Source organism: Tasmannia lanceolata, unplaced genomic scaffold, assembly GCF_043159265.1.
Source record: "Tasmannia lanceolata isolate RefF3 unplaced genomic scaffold, GAP_Taslan_0.1 ptg000015l, whole genome shotgun sequence".
In the NCBI taxonomy this organism is placed as follows: domain Eukaryota; kingdom Viridiplantae; phylum Streptophyta; class Magnoliopsida; order Canellales; family Winteraceae; genus Tasmannia; species Tasmannia lanceolata.
The window spans coordinates 53,981,772-53,996,654 of record NW_027518692.1 but is presented as its reverse complement, the minus strand read 5'-3'; the positions used below and the strand labels follow the sequence as shown (position 1 = coordinate 53,996,654).

Sequence of the window (14,883 nt, the reverse complement as noted above, 5' to 3'; positions counted from 1 at the left end):
TATAGGTCTTGGATTAGGTCAGTTTCTGATCCAATCTGGAGTCGAGTCAGAGTTTATGAAAAGCACCCAAAACCCGACCCAACCTGAGATAGTTAATTTATCGAATAACTTTGAAGCAGGTGAGTATTACTTCAAAACTAATTAGGCATCTTCTTTTTTAAAAGAACTTTAATCAGTAATAAATAATAAATATTATTTAAATATTAATTTCTAAAAATGTATGTGTGTGTATATATGAGAAAATGGTTCCTACACATATGTGTAGAGAAAGTTCTCTACACACTAGCTTAAAATACAGTGGGGGCCCACATTGTTTGGGTGATCCAAGCCATCCATTTTAAAGGCCCTCACATAGATAGGGTGTCTACAAAAAATCAGATCCATAGGATCATCCCAACCCTACCATTTGTGGAGGTAAAATGGATGTCTTTAAACCTTTGCAAATTAGTCCATTTTTTGCCTCCACAGTTCGAATGGTTAGGATGATCCTATGGATCTGATTTTTTGTGGACACCCTATCTATGTGAGGGCCTTAAAAATGAATGGTTTGGATCACCCAAATAATGTGGCCCCCACTGTATTTTAAGCTAGTGTGTAGATAACTTATCTACACATATGTGTATGAACCGTTCTCTCTCTCTCTCTCTCTCTCTCTCTCTCTCTCTATATATATATATATATATATATATATACTAGTAAAAAACCCCGTGCGATGCACGGGCCGTCAAAGAACTGTACGGACCACATCATAGGTTGATCCAAACCGTCCGTGTGATGGAACACAACATAAATAGGTTGTGCCCCAAAACTCATTTCCGGAGGTTTCCATAATATGTTGTTCCTCTTAAATCAGATGGTTAAGATCACCTTATAGATTTTTTATTAAAAAAGCATAAAGGAGGGGGGTAGGATTGAAATTATTTGGCTTTAATGGGTGCCTTTGTTAAAAAGCATAAAGTAGGGGGTATGATTGAAAATATGTGTGTTGAATGGGTGCCTTTGTTAAAAAAAGTCAAAAAGAGTGATGTGTAATTCTACAAAAAATTCTCTTATTTTCTCTTCTACTATATATATATAAATATAATATAACTAGTAAAAAACCTGTGCGATGCACGGGCCGACAAAGAACTGTACGGACCACGTCATAGGTTGATCCAAACCGTCCATGTGATGGAACACAACATAAATAAGTTGTGCCCCAAAAATCATTTCCATAGGCCGATCATAGCCCTCCAATCTATAGATGTTTCCATAATTCCTCTTATCTTAAATCGGATGGTCAAGATCACCCTATAATTTTTTAATTAAAAAACCATAAAGGAGGGGGGTAAGATCAAAATTATAGGGCTTTAATGGGTGCCTTTGTTAAAAGCATAAAGGAGGGGGTAGGATTGAAATTATATGATTTAATGGATGCCTTTGTTAAAAGCATAAAGGAGGGGGGGTAGGATTGAAATTATATGAGTTGAATGGGTGCATTTGTTCAAAAAAGTCAAGAAATGTCACGTGTAATTCTCACGTAATTTTTTAAAAAATAAAAAAAACTCTCTTCTTTTCATCCCAGCTTATTGTAATAGATAATATCTATATAGAGGAAAAGGATTGTACGCTCGAGCGTACCAAGCTTATGGTACGCTCGAGTGCCCAATCACATGGGTCCCACAATTTTTGTGGTGATCCAAAGCATTCATTTGCAAGGCCCTATCATAGATAGGGTGTGTACCAAAAATCAGTTGCATTGAATCATCCTAACCCCTTCAAAAGTGGAGGGCAAAAATGGGCGGATTTGTGGACAAACAGTGTCTGTCCATTTTGATCTCCACAAATGGATGGGTTAGGATGATCCTATGGAGCTGATTTTTGGTACACAACCCATCTATGTAAGGGCCTTTCAAATGAATGCTTTGGATCATCCTAACAAAGTGGGCCCACATGTGATTGGGCACTCGAGCGTACCATAAGCTTGGTACACTCGAGCGTACAATCCTTTTCCTCATATATATATATATATATATATATATATATATATATATATATAGGGAAATGATAGCCCCCCCCCCCCCCCCCCCAAAAAAAAAAAAAAAGGGTTTTCGTGAGAATGGTTCATTGCTTGAGGACAGATTCACCCCTTTAATGTTTTTCTTTGCCTTTAAACTTAACGGATAACGTCGAGACGAATTAAGATTGCGAGCTCCAACAAGGCAGAAATTAGAGTACATGGTGCATCAAGGATTGAGGTTGTTGATGGATCACAACATATGTGATAAGGTAATAGTAGTGGAAGGTAACGTGATTCCTCAAACGTGATTAGATGGTTAAAGGGAAGCCCATCTCATCCTTCGAGATTTGCAAGATGGATCGATGAGATCTTAGATTGGACGGAGGGTTCGTTGTTCTTATTTCATCATGTGAGAAGGTCGTCCAATAGCGAGGCTGACCGGCTTACAAGAGATGGTGCGGCTAGGGCGGAGTTGGATGCCTTTGATTTCCTCCCCCATTAATTTGTATTTTATTTTTTTGCTTTCTTTTTCTTGTTTCTTGTGGTTCTCTTCTGTATTGATCATTTATTTTTTGAAATGGCAGAGTAATATCATTATTGAAAAATGAAAATGGGCTGAGGAGGACCACTACAAGAGAAACTAAGAACACGAAAAGAAAAACAAAAATAAAAACAAAAAAAGAGCAATACAACTCTCACGGAGGAAGGAAATCAAACTACTCCAAACCCAAATGACTACCTCCCAGCCAACGGATTCACCTCCCCATTAGCCGATCGTCGCACATGATTGAACACTATAGCAGAGCCCGATATTAGATCTTCTATTTCATCAATAATAAAAGAAAATCTCCATGGGGGCACCACTGCCCCACTCAACCAACAAATGACATTAAATGAATCCCCAACCACAATGAAACGATCCATACTTTCTTTATAAAGTCTTCTGTATTGATCATCTCTATTGTCGGGGTCTTCCAAGACTTTATTTAATTCAATCCATTGCCATTAAAAAAAAACAACTAATGAGAGTGCTTTACAAGAAAAGGTACTAACACCAAAGCAATTAACAACCAACTACATAGGTTTAATCCGATAGTGAGTGCCATCATCAGAACAAGGATGACATGGGTCATTTTCCATAAAATATTAAACTTTCATAAGTGTTCTTAAATCTCATGCATCTACTCCTCTTCAAAATTTATGATTTTTTAATAAAAAAAATGATTTTTTAATAAATATTTTTGAATCTCATGCACCTCATCTTCCTCAAATTCTATGATTTTTTTTAAAGTTTTGAGTCAAATATGATGAATTGTAAAAGGCAGCAATTTTATGAAAGTGGTGGAAGCCGTGGCCTCGCTGTTCGCGACACGAATCACTATAAAACGTACGTGAGGATAAGGAAGAAAGAGAATCGAATGGTAAGAAGTGTACCATCACAGAGACAACTTAGGTGGTCTTGGAACAGATCATAAAGAAGCTGGAGCATTGTCAATGACAGAGTACGTGGATCTGGCCTTCTCTTTGTTTTGTCTTTAGGGAGCATCAAACCTGTAACGCCGTAACGGCATGCTACGGTAAAAGAAACAAATACTCCGATGTGTGGCTTAAAAATAGATGATGAGTAAATTAAATAGCAACTTGTCTCTACTTGAACCTCCGATCTCTAAGTTGAAGGTCAAAGCCTTGACCATTGAGCTAGAGTCTCAATCCCCCCTCTGATCTCTAGGTTAAAAAGACAAAACCTTGAACATTGAGCTAGAAGCTCAATCCCCCACCGAGTGTTTTTAACTTTTGGTGGGTAAGCAGGGATTGAACCTCCCAGCTTGAGGTTGAAGAACAAAGTCTTGGCCATTGAGCTAGAGGCTTAATCCCCCAATAGGTTTTTTTTTTTTCACAAGAAAAATAACAACAAGATCTAACAAAAGACAAGATTACATTTTCTTTTTTAAAAAAAGGGCAAATTACCAAAATCACATGGCCTAAAGCTTATTAACAAGAGTTTCTCTAAAATTCCTGCTAATTACTAAAACCATTCATCATTTGCCTTAAACTACCTATGCTGTCCTTAACTTAGATACTACGCTGTTTTGATGGCGACACTAAAAGTAGTAATAAAAGAAATAAATACTAAATAAAAATCTATAAAATATAGGCTGTGAATATATAACTAAATCTTAATATATTTTATTTACTCCCTCTCTCTCTCTCTCTCTCTCTCTCTCTCTCTCTCTAAAGTGATGTGGCTTCCTGCATTTTGGAGAGGTTTGGGTAGAGGGGTTAGACCAAAACCCTCTCACCCTCAAATAAAATTAGAAAATCTAAAACTTTATACCTTTCCTTTACTCCTCTCTTACACGTACTAATACCATTTTCTTTAAGCAATGCCCACTCAACTACTTTTTTCTCACCCTCTCTCGATCTCACGCAATGTGGAATGCCTTTTTTTCTAGTCAACATAATCAAGCCTTTGGAAATATCCTATGGAATGAGACACATAAAACACCATCAATACTGTACATAATGGGAAAACAATGATTTAAAATGTAAAGTTTTCTTTAACATTAAATACCTTATAAATATAAGTAAATTAAATATCATATTCATGCAAACTTGCTTCGTTTGGTTCGTTTGGTTTCATAGAAATGGGTGGAATCTCATGAACATGACATGGAAATTTCCCAGGGCTTCGTTTACTTGCACCAAAAATAGGGATTTATGGGACAGTAAAAGTAAAAGCACATATTTTCCTTTTCCATGTCTAATTTGGTTGCCATTTAGGCCATGTTTGGCTAGGATTTTTATTTTTTTTCACTATAAATTAGTGTCTCCAGGCGGTGAGAGACGGGTAGGGTGGGTTGGGTTGGAGAAGGAGAGAGATTTGAAAGGGCACGACTGAGATGAGGGTGAGAAGTGGCTAAAAATCTGGAAACAAAAAACTCTACTCTCACCGTCTTGAGACACTAATTTATCTTGAAAAATAAATTTCTAGCGGGCATGGCCGTGCTGTTAATGTAACCGTCCTTGTCGACTGCAAAATTTTCAAATGCAAGTCACCTTTTACTATTTGACTTTCCTCTCAAATCAAGAGTTAAAGAGAACGGCATAATGGTGGTTCTAGGAATGGGTCAACAGCGGAAGGGGATTTTCGTTGGAAATTAAAGGTAGTCACAAACTTCATTCTAGCTGTTGAAGTGAACATCCATCGAAATATTGATCTGCAAGAGGCAATTAGAGAAGGGTTTTCAGCAGAGGAGTTGCCAATCAGGCATTGAAAGGTGTAGAACAGCTTAACGAGGTCAGATTGGAGGGCACAATTGTTGGATATATGTTCAAATATATAAGCCCATAGATAATGGAACAGGTGCTGGGCCCATATGGGCTGAAGCCCATAACCTCCTCTCTCCTTATCCCTTTAATATTTATATCCTTAAATAGGGGCTGGGGGCAGCTGTCCAAGCATTCCACTTTGATGCTTTGAGAGCAATGCTTCAAGCAACAAAAGAGCTTATCCGAACAATCCACCGACTCTCTGGTCTTCCCCATCGCCTTAACAATCTTGAAGCAAAGCTGCCGTGGATGCTTGTGCTGCTGTCACAAAACCCACTTTGTGGATGTTCTGCCGTGGATGGATTTTCTGCCGTGGATTCCTCTCGCCGATTGAATTTCGGTTGAAGATCTCTACTTTGTTTGTGCGCCTATAATTTAGAGGGTTTTGACGCGATCTTTGTGACAGATTCTGAACGATTTTTCTCTGTGTGATATCTGTGTGATACCCAAAAGGGCTTTGCGAGCTCTGTGTGTGATATTCATCGATGGAGGCAAAGCAGCGGCAGAATAAAGGGTGAGAAATTTGGAGAATTATTTCTCACCAACTCATCTGGTCTGAGACAGAAAGCCCCGGTCTTCGCCTTGGTTGATTTTCTGCTGGTTGACCCGTAAACCCCAATAGTTGTTTGGGTTCCGGTTATTACATTGGTGGTAATCTCTTGTGGCGGGTTTCATCTTAGCAATCTCGGATTCGGGTATTCGTTTTGATTCGCGGTTTCTTGGCTTTGGGTTCTCGCGATTCACTAATCAGGTGCACTCTTTCTATTTTTTTTTTTTGTGATTATAAAATGAAAAAGACTGCTATTCCCTTTGAGATGGTCAAGCTTCAATCCTTTGGAGGATCTGAGTTCAGTTCCTGGAAGCGAAAGACTCAATTCGGTTTGAAATATGTGAATGTTTTCTATACTGTTCTGAGTACCTTTGCTGATACGGGAGAAGATGTTGATGAATCTCAATGGAAAAAGGATGAGGATTTTTGCAAAGACTTCCTATTAAATTGTTTATCAGATCGTCTTGCAGAAACCTACAGCAAATTTGGCACTGCTAAAGAAATCTGGGATCATTTATATGCTCAATTCAAGAAAGAGGAAGAATTGTCCAAGACTCACCTTGTTGACAAATTCATGGATTTCAAGTTCCAAGAGAACCTGGAAATCACTCCTCAAATATCTGATTTAGAAATTTTGAGATCTAAATTGGCCAATGAGAATATTCCTTTACCTGATGTTTTTCTGGTAGGTGCAATTATATACAAGTTACAATCTGCATGGCACTCTTTCAAAACAGAAATGTACAGAAAGAAAGTGCAAGTGAGACTGGATGATCTCAAACGGTTCATTCGAATCGAAGATGAGAATAAAGCTAGGAATAACTTGAAAATTGTTAGACAGCAACAGTCAGCTGCTAACACTGTGTTATATCCCAAGAAATTTCCTAAGTCATCCAAGTCAACCAAAAGTGATACCCCTAAGTTTGAGGCCAAAAAGCCAATCTTTAAGAAGAAGAAGGGCAAATGCCACAACTGTGGGAAGTGGGGTCACTTTGCTGCAGATTGTAGGCAACCTAAAAAGATTAAATCTGACACACCACAGAAGCAAGCTACTATGATGGTAGATAAGACTGAACCTAAAAGTTTTGTTGCCATGTTGGACAAAGGGAAGGCTAGTACTTCTTCTGAGTGGTGGTTAGATACAGGTGCCACTTGTCATGTTTGCAACTCAAAGAAACTTCTCACTGATATTACCCAAGTAAAGGAGACTGTTACAGTGGCTAGTGGAGCAGATGTAGAGGTCACTCACACTGGTACTGCGAACCTGGCCCTTTCTTCAGGTAAAATACTAACTTTAACAGTTAACTCTTATTATTTTGGATGTGCTTTCTTGATAGATGGTATGTATAGATTGAGTTTAGCAAATGAGACTGTTAGTCAAGTGAGTTCACCTTTGATTGCTCCTAAGTTGTTACATAACAGACTGAGACATGTAAACTACAAAAAAATGGTCCAACTTGCTAAAACTTATGGTATACCTTTAGATATGTCAAATGATTTTGAAAAGTGTGAGGTTTGTGCTCAAACTAAGATCACTAGAAAACCTTTTCGTCAGGTTTCTAGGAGCACACAACTTCTTGAATTGATACATTCTGACCTCTGTGACTTTAAAAGTTTTACTACTAGAGGTTGTCGGAAGTATTTGATCACATTTATAGACGATATGTCAAGATATTGTCATATTTATTTGTTAAAATCAAAGGATGAAGCTTTTGCTAAGTTTAAAGTTTTCAAGAATCGAGTTGAATTGCAACTGAACCTGAAAATTAAGAGAGTTAGGAGTGATAGAGGAGGAGAATACACTTCGACAGAGTTCAAGGAATTCTGTGCCTCTCAGGGCATAATACTTGAAATTACGGCTCCTTACTCTCCTCAATCTAATGGTGTAGCTGAGCGTAAGAACAGGACGTTAACAGAAATGTTAAACTCCATGTTATTGACAGCCGGCATTCCTAATTGCTATTGGGGAGAAGCAACTTTGACTGCAAATCACATCCTGAATAAATTGCCACGCTCAAACTGTTCCTCCACTCCTTATGAGTTATGGCATGGACATCCTTGTAGATATAATACTCTTAAGACTTGGGGCTGTATTGCTTATGTAAGGATACCAGATCCTAGGAGACCTAAAGTGGGATCTAAAACAAACACTTGTGTTTACCTAGGAGGTGCAGAAGATAGTGCTGCTGATCGATTTTTGGATCTATCAACCAATATGGTTATAGAATCTCGAGATGCAGTTTTCTTTGAGAATAAATTTCTCAGAGATCAGGGTTTGACCATACCAGGCGATATAGAGGTGGTTACAGAATTGCCAGTTGAGTCTGAACCAGTCACTTCTGACACTTGTCCCAAATTGATGTCTGAGTCAGTTCCTGTAAGAGTTTCTACAAGAATTAGAGTACCCAAAATTTTTGGTGGGGACTTTGTGACCTACCATTTGGAGAATGATCCATCATCCTATAAGGAAGCGATGAGATCTAGAGATTCTTTGTTGTGGGCAGAAGCCATTGATGATGAAATGAGCTCTCTGTTACAAAATCTAACTTGGCAGCTAGTCGATTTGCCAAAATGGGCCACGACTGTGGGCTGTAGATGGATATTGAAGAAGAAACTTAATCCTGACGGATCTATAGCTCGATATAAAGCACGTTTAGTAGCTAAGGGTGTAGACACCCCATTTTGTTTTGTTTTAATCAACAAAGAAATTAGTGTGTTAAATCCATGTGAGAACCCCCTCTATCATTGATTTATATGTTTTAGGTCATTAATATCTTGATCTGATTTTACGGATCATCAATCGGGACAAAATAAGCTAGGGTCACTTCATAGCCCGGACCCTGATTCCATTCCGAGACCCGATTTCCGTAAATCGTTAGATCAATGGCAGATCTTGACCTGGGTCTAACCATCCAAAATCACTTAACCTCTCCTCTCATCCTAACCATCCAAACCTCACCTAACCTCACCTAACCTCTCCTCTCATCCTAACCATCCAAACCTCACCTAACCTCACCTAACCTCACCTAACCACCTAACCTCACCTAACCTTACCTAACCTCACCTAACCTCACCTAACCTCACCTAACCTCCTATCCCATTCTCCTATAAATACCCTCTCATCCCACCATCCAAAGGGAAGGAAGAAGAGAAAAAAAAAAGAACCCCTCTCTTAGAAAATTCATCCCTCTCCCTCATCTCTTCAAGGGTTCGGCCATCCTTGCCGGATCGGGTGATTTTATACGTTGGGCGATATATATCAAAAGCAGTCATTATCAAGCAAGGAATCATCTTCAAGGAATTAACATCAAAGAAAAATCAAACACAAAGTGGGTTTCCAAAGAGGTAGGCATTTATTTCAATTCTATGTAGGGTCTGTTTTCATGCATATCTTTTACTTTAAAAGAAAAACCATGTTAGGAAGCATGTAGGGTCCGTTTTCCCCCTGGTTAGCCTCTGGTTAGACCCTGGTTGCACCCAGGTTCGCTGCTGGTTGCACCCAGGTTCGATGCTGGTTGCACCCTGGTTCCCTACTGATTCGCACCCTGGTTCCCCTACTGATTCGCACCCTAGTTCCCCTTCTGGTTGCACCCTGGTTCCCTGCTGGTTGCACCCTGGTTCCCCTGCTGGTTCGCACCCTGGTTCCCTGTTGGTTCGCACCCAGGTTCGCTGCTGGTTGCACCCAGGTTCCCTGCTGGTTGCACCCTGGTTCCCCTGCTGGTTCGCACCCTGGTTCCCTGCTGGTTCGCACCCTGGTGCACCCTGGTCCGCACCCTGGTTTGTACCCTGCTTCCTCCTAGTTAGACCATGGCTAGTCTCGGGTTTGCTCCTAACTTAGACCTGACTCACTTGACCCTAACCATTAACCCAATCCAACCAAGTCATATCCCAACACAATCCGAGTCGCATGTCTGAATCCATTTGGCCAAATCTCATAAGCCCGCCCACTTTGAATTCCGAAAATTCAAACCCTTGATGATTCCTATATGCTCAATTCTTTGATGCAAATTCCCAATTCCAAAATCCCATTGCTAGATCAATGTTTCTGAATCTCAAGTCCAATGCTCAAATACAAACCCGATTCCAGATCCAAATACCAATTCTGTCTTCCAAAATCCAAGCAACCTCCCCAGTGGAACTACGTGTGGCTTGATCCCCATCACGGGGTACGTAGGCAATTTGGCACTCCCAAGTTCAGTCGCACCTTTCTCTATCTTTCCCATTCCCTCACACTATTCATCATCTCGATTCATCTCGTGTCTCTCGGAACCATTGGATTATGGTTTCCGTCGTAAGAACCCTTAGAGCCCAATTTAGGAACAATGGTGTCGTGTCGTGTTGTGTCCTAAGTTTTAGGGAGTCCTAGAGTTAGGAGTCCAGCCTCATCACGGACGTTTGCTATGTATAGCAACCGTGCCATAGGTCTAGTTACACTAGTCACCCAATCTTTCCCTAGGACAAGCCTAGTAAACTAGGATGTAGGCAAACCTGCATTAGTCTAAGGGACCATTTGCATTTAGATGAGAATCATATAGCATCTTAAATGAAATCCTAAGATAATAAAATCCTCAACTTGAATTAAATAACTTCTCCTAAAACTGTTGAAACAGTCAATCCCGTCTAGGTCGGTGTCCTAGTTGAGTTAGGCATAAGTAGCTTAGCTTAGGTGCACCGAACTACGTCGACTCTGATCCCAGTGAGGCTTGGGTACGTAGGCAGCTTGGATGTCTGATGGCATACCACCCGCGAGTCGGCACCACAAACAAATTGTGGTGTTTTGTATATTAATTTTCTTGTAAATGCTTAATCAAATCACTTAGGATTTTCCATGAAATTAGAATTCTAGGAGAACTTTCACTTAGAATGAATCCAGACAAATTAATAAATCAAGATACACATCTAGGATTCACATTAAAATTAGATCATAGGATGCATGTCACTTAGTTCGCACATTAACATAGAGTTGAATGAGCCATTTAAAATAAATTTAAAAGAATTAGCTTTTGGAATCGAAGACCGATTATCGGGCAGGAATGGTGCATGTGGCGGATAACTCCCCATACCTTCCATTCTCGTAACCAGGTAGCGAGTCTAGATTTCTGGTTAATTTCGGGTCCTAGATCCCACATCTAGGTGGCGACTCTGTCATTCTCTTTCGTGTGGAGTTCGGATTGCCTTAGTGATCCCAAGTTCACATGAAAGATGAATTCAAATCAATATTAAAATGCACACGCCAATCGCGTGGATACAAGAGACCAAGAGAGGAGGCGCGGCGGCTCGCGCCCCACCCCTCTCGCGGGATCCGGGTACCACAGTCTGGCGACTCTGCTGGGGATCACCTAACTTCATTAAAACTTCAAAAGATAATTCATTTGAATTTAATTTTAAATGGCTCATAAAAACTCTATACTTGTTAGATTAGTTTGTCTTGTTTTATTTTCTCATCACATTTTACTCAAACTTAATTTAACAAAACCTGAAGGCATCATAGATTGCGCAAACATATTGCACACACTTACATCACTTGCATCTAAACTCTTGCATCTCACGTGCACACACGTCCTATTTTAGGAACCCGGAGTGTTATCTAGCATGGTTGACTGGGATTTCATCACCTGGTGCCTCTGTGCTAGAGAAGCATTCCACCCTTAGCCTAGTACCTTTATGGTACGTAAACGGATCTCTTGTTCACGTACTGATACGCCGGACACTGGTACAGTATATCGAACAGGGATTCGCGCTAAGGGAACTCTTGGCCTTACCCCTAGATTAACCCACACATGCATGTAGTATACGAACACATGTGCATCACGTGTGTGAGCCTAGTTTAGGATATCCTACCCATTGGTGTCTAGATTAGGCCGTGGTCCATCTTCCAATGGTCACGATCGGTCCTTAGATACACGAACAAAGTCATAAGTCGAGATTCTCTCTCCACTCCGATAGATTAGGATTAGGGTTGATGCCTTCAAGTAACACTGATAAAATGTGAAAAAAAAAAAAAAAAAAATTTCCCTTTGGGTTAGGATATAAATCCCATCATTTCCAAAGATCTCACAGGATTAGTCATTCATGATCTATCCGTTGAAAGCAATCCTATGCTATCTCATCTAATCTCTTGATCGTGCGTCTTTCATTCTTCTGCCATACGATTCGATCGTATCTTCATGCCATCCCCTAACTGGCAGGAGCACAATCTCACAATCTTTCGATTATGCAATCTCATGATCTGATCATGCCTGGTCCAGATAATCCAATCTTGCTTGTACCCCTGGTCTCTTCCTCCTCTAGGGGCTACCTTTTCAAGATTATTTTGCTAAGTCCTTCAGAGTTCACTCTCAGAATCCTTGAGCTAGGGGCATTCCCCTATGCGAATCAGTCATCATTGTCCAAAATTGAAAGTATCAGCCATGATGATGTTCAGAACGAACCAGCCTTCGCCGAGCCTTCAACGCCAAACAGTTGCAGCAGTTAAAGTTTTAGTCACTTACTATTTTATGTTGAGTCAGTCATCATGGTCAGTATAATTGTTGAGTCCGGTCTTACAGTTAAAGGTCAATGCCTAGTCCAGGCAAGTTATCTTCTGTTTCCCTTTCTTATTTAGAGTTGTGAATCCTGAGCATGTTCAGGATAGGTCGTGTCCAATAATTCACTTGTGTTTGTTTCTTAAGTGTGCTTCTGATCTTAAAATAAGACTCCCTCCTCAAATGAGGACAAAATTGACGAAACTCCACTTGAGTCACAGCAATTATTTGAACAAGAGGAGGAGCGCCAATCCCAGCTTTTCAAAAATGAAATTGAAGTGGTAAACGCTGGCACTGAAACTTTGATTCAGTAAATGCCGATTGAAAATACATTACCCTCTGAAGAGTGTGAAGAATTGATATAATTATTTCAAGAATAAGATGATTGTCTAGAAAAGCTACAACCGATACCAGGGGCAAGACATAGTTGGAAAGCTCAAAGAAAATGAAGAAAGTGAGAAGATATATGCTATACAAGGGGCATGGAGTGGAAACAGCTTTCATATTTCCAATTAATGACCTTGGTTCTCAAATTCATAACATAAAGCCAACAAATTCAAGATAAGAAGTTCAAGAGCAAGCATTGAAAAGTGATCATCAGAACAAATCCATAGATGGAGGATGTCAAAGAACAAGTTTCGCTCTATGAAAGTCGAAAGCACACTTTAGAATCTTGGAAGAAGAAGATCCATTATCTCTTACCTGGAAATGCCGTCAAACTCCGTAAAAAAAAAAAAAAAAAAACAAAACAAAAAAGAAAAAAATAATCAGTACCAGACGGACTCTAGCCAATCTGAACATCGGAAGGCCTCCTTTGGCCGATTAAATCCCAAAATCAAAACCCAATGTCAAAAGAATACCGATTTGCAAACCCTTCGAGCCTAAATCAAATTTTCTTGAAAACCCATCAAACTTGGGGCATTCCCCCGAACTACACGAGACCTGATCCCTACACTGGGGTACGTAGGCAGCTCGGTTAAACCGAGTTCGGTCGATTCAAAAGAAAAAGAAAAAGAAAAATCAATCGTTCCAAAAAAAAAGAGGGACAAGTTCCAAAAGAAGAGAAGATAATTATTCCAGAAAGAAAAGAAAAAAAGAAAAATCAATTAACCTTCAAACAATTTATTTTCAAACTAGGGGCATTTGCCCTGAACTACACACGACCTGATTCCTACCTTGGGATATGTAGGCAACCTGTTCACAGGTTCGGTCGAAATCTTTGTTGAACCTTAAGCCATTATTTGAAAAGCCCTATCCTACCTATAAAGTCCTTCCGATGTTCAGAACTAATGATCTAGGTCCCGAAAAAAAAAAAATGATGATGAATAAAAAAAAATGGAGTTTGAAGATCTGCTAGACTGAAAACCTGAAAGGGCGGTTTAGGCAAAATTTAAGATCATTCCCCTGTTAAGTTGAAAACCCGAAAGGGCGGCTTAGGCAAAAGCTAAGGGGATAGCCTGCTGAATCGAAAACCTAGAAAGACGGTTCAGGCAAAAGTTAAGGCTACCACGGTCCGCCAAGTTAAAAACCCTGAAGAGGTGACTTGGTCACGGTAAGAGAATCATTATAAGAAGGCTACAGCCAGTATCAAGACTGAAGATCAACTGAAGTTCAAGCAAATTTATAAGAAGGTTACAGCCGGTATCAGGACTGAAGATCAATTGAAGTTCAAACAAATTCAAGTGACATCCTCAAAACTGGGGGCATTGGAGCTAAGCAATCCTAGGAGTTGTAATTAAATCATTGAGGCATTACTGTTTTAAGGAAAAAGTCCAGTGTTTACCAATTGAAAAAAATATTCCTTGAAAGGGTAGACTTACCAAATAAAACGTTAACTAAGTCAGAAGCATTACTGTGTCTGTCAGTGTAGTTAATCAATCGTTGTTATTCTATGTTCACTCCTTTAGAGCTCCTCAATCCTTTGAGTAGTGCCTTTTATCTAAGTTTTCTATTTAAAAAGAGTCAATCGTCATCCATATGTCCAAATGATGCAACTGTCTCGGTGAAGGAGGCCCGGCCTCGTCAGCTCCCTGCGATTGTACCTGAAAAAGTTCGAGAATCTAGTCAAACAGCTATATTTCAAAGATGATCAACCCAGAAGAATTCAGAAGTAGAAACATCAGAAAGCCCAGCTTCCGTAAAAAGATCATACCCCAGGAAGGCATCTTAAGCTTGGAAGAGCCTCAGATGCAATGATGGTCGAGCCAATTTCTCAGAAAGATGAACCGTTAAAATTCAGAATTTCCTTCCAGTTAGTTAAATACTTTCCTGGTCAAGAAATGTTTATCTAAACACCTATCAAGAGGCAAGTCCCACTTTTCCATGATTATATCCAAGAGAGCCGTTGTTCTAGATTACCAATTTCAAGTGTCTTGTTCAAGGTTTCAGTCATCCAAATCCCCAAAGACAAGACCAGCAGTCTCTTTGAGAAAAATCTTGTTGAAGTTTCATAAAAGTGTTTCTAATCCATTCTTGTTAGT

General features: G+C 39.7%; 1 long non-coding RNA gene across 1 annotated transcript; it reads left to right on the top strand.

Annotated features, from left to right (window-relative positions):
- Positions 1–8,824: 8,824 nt before the first annotated feature.
- LOC143892431 (uncharacterized) lies at positions 8,825–13,170 on the top strand. Its single transcript, XR_013255493.1, has 2 exons — positions 8,825–9,224; positions 12,068–13,170. It is a non-coding gene; the product is annotated as an uncharacterized LOC143892431 (long non-coding RNA).
- Positions 13,171–14,883: the final 1,713 nt, after the last annotated feature.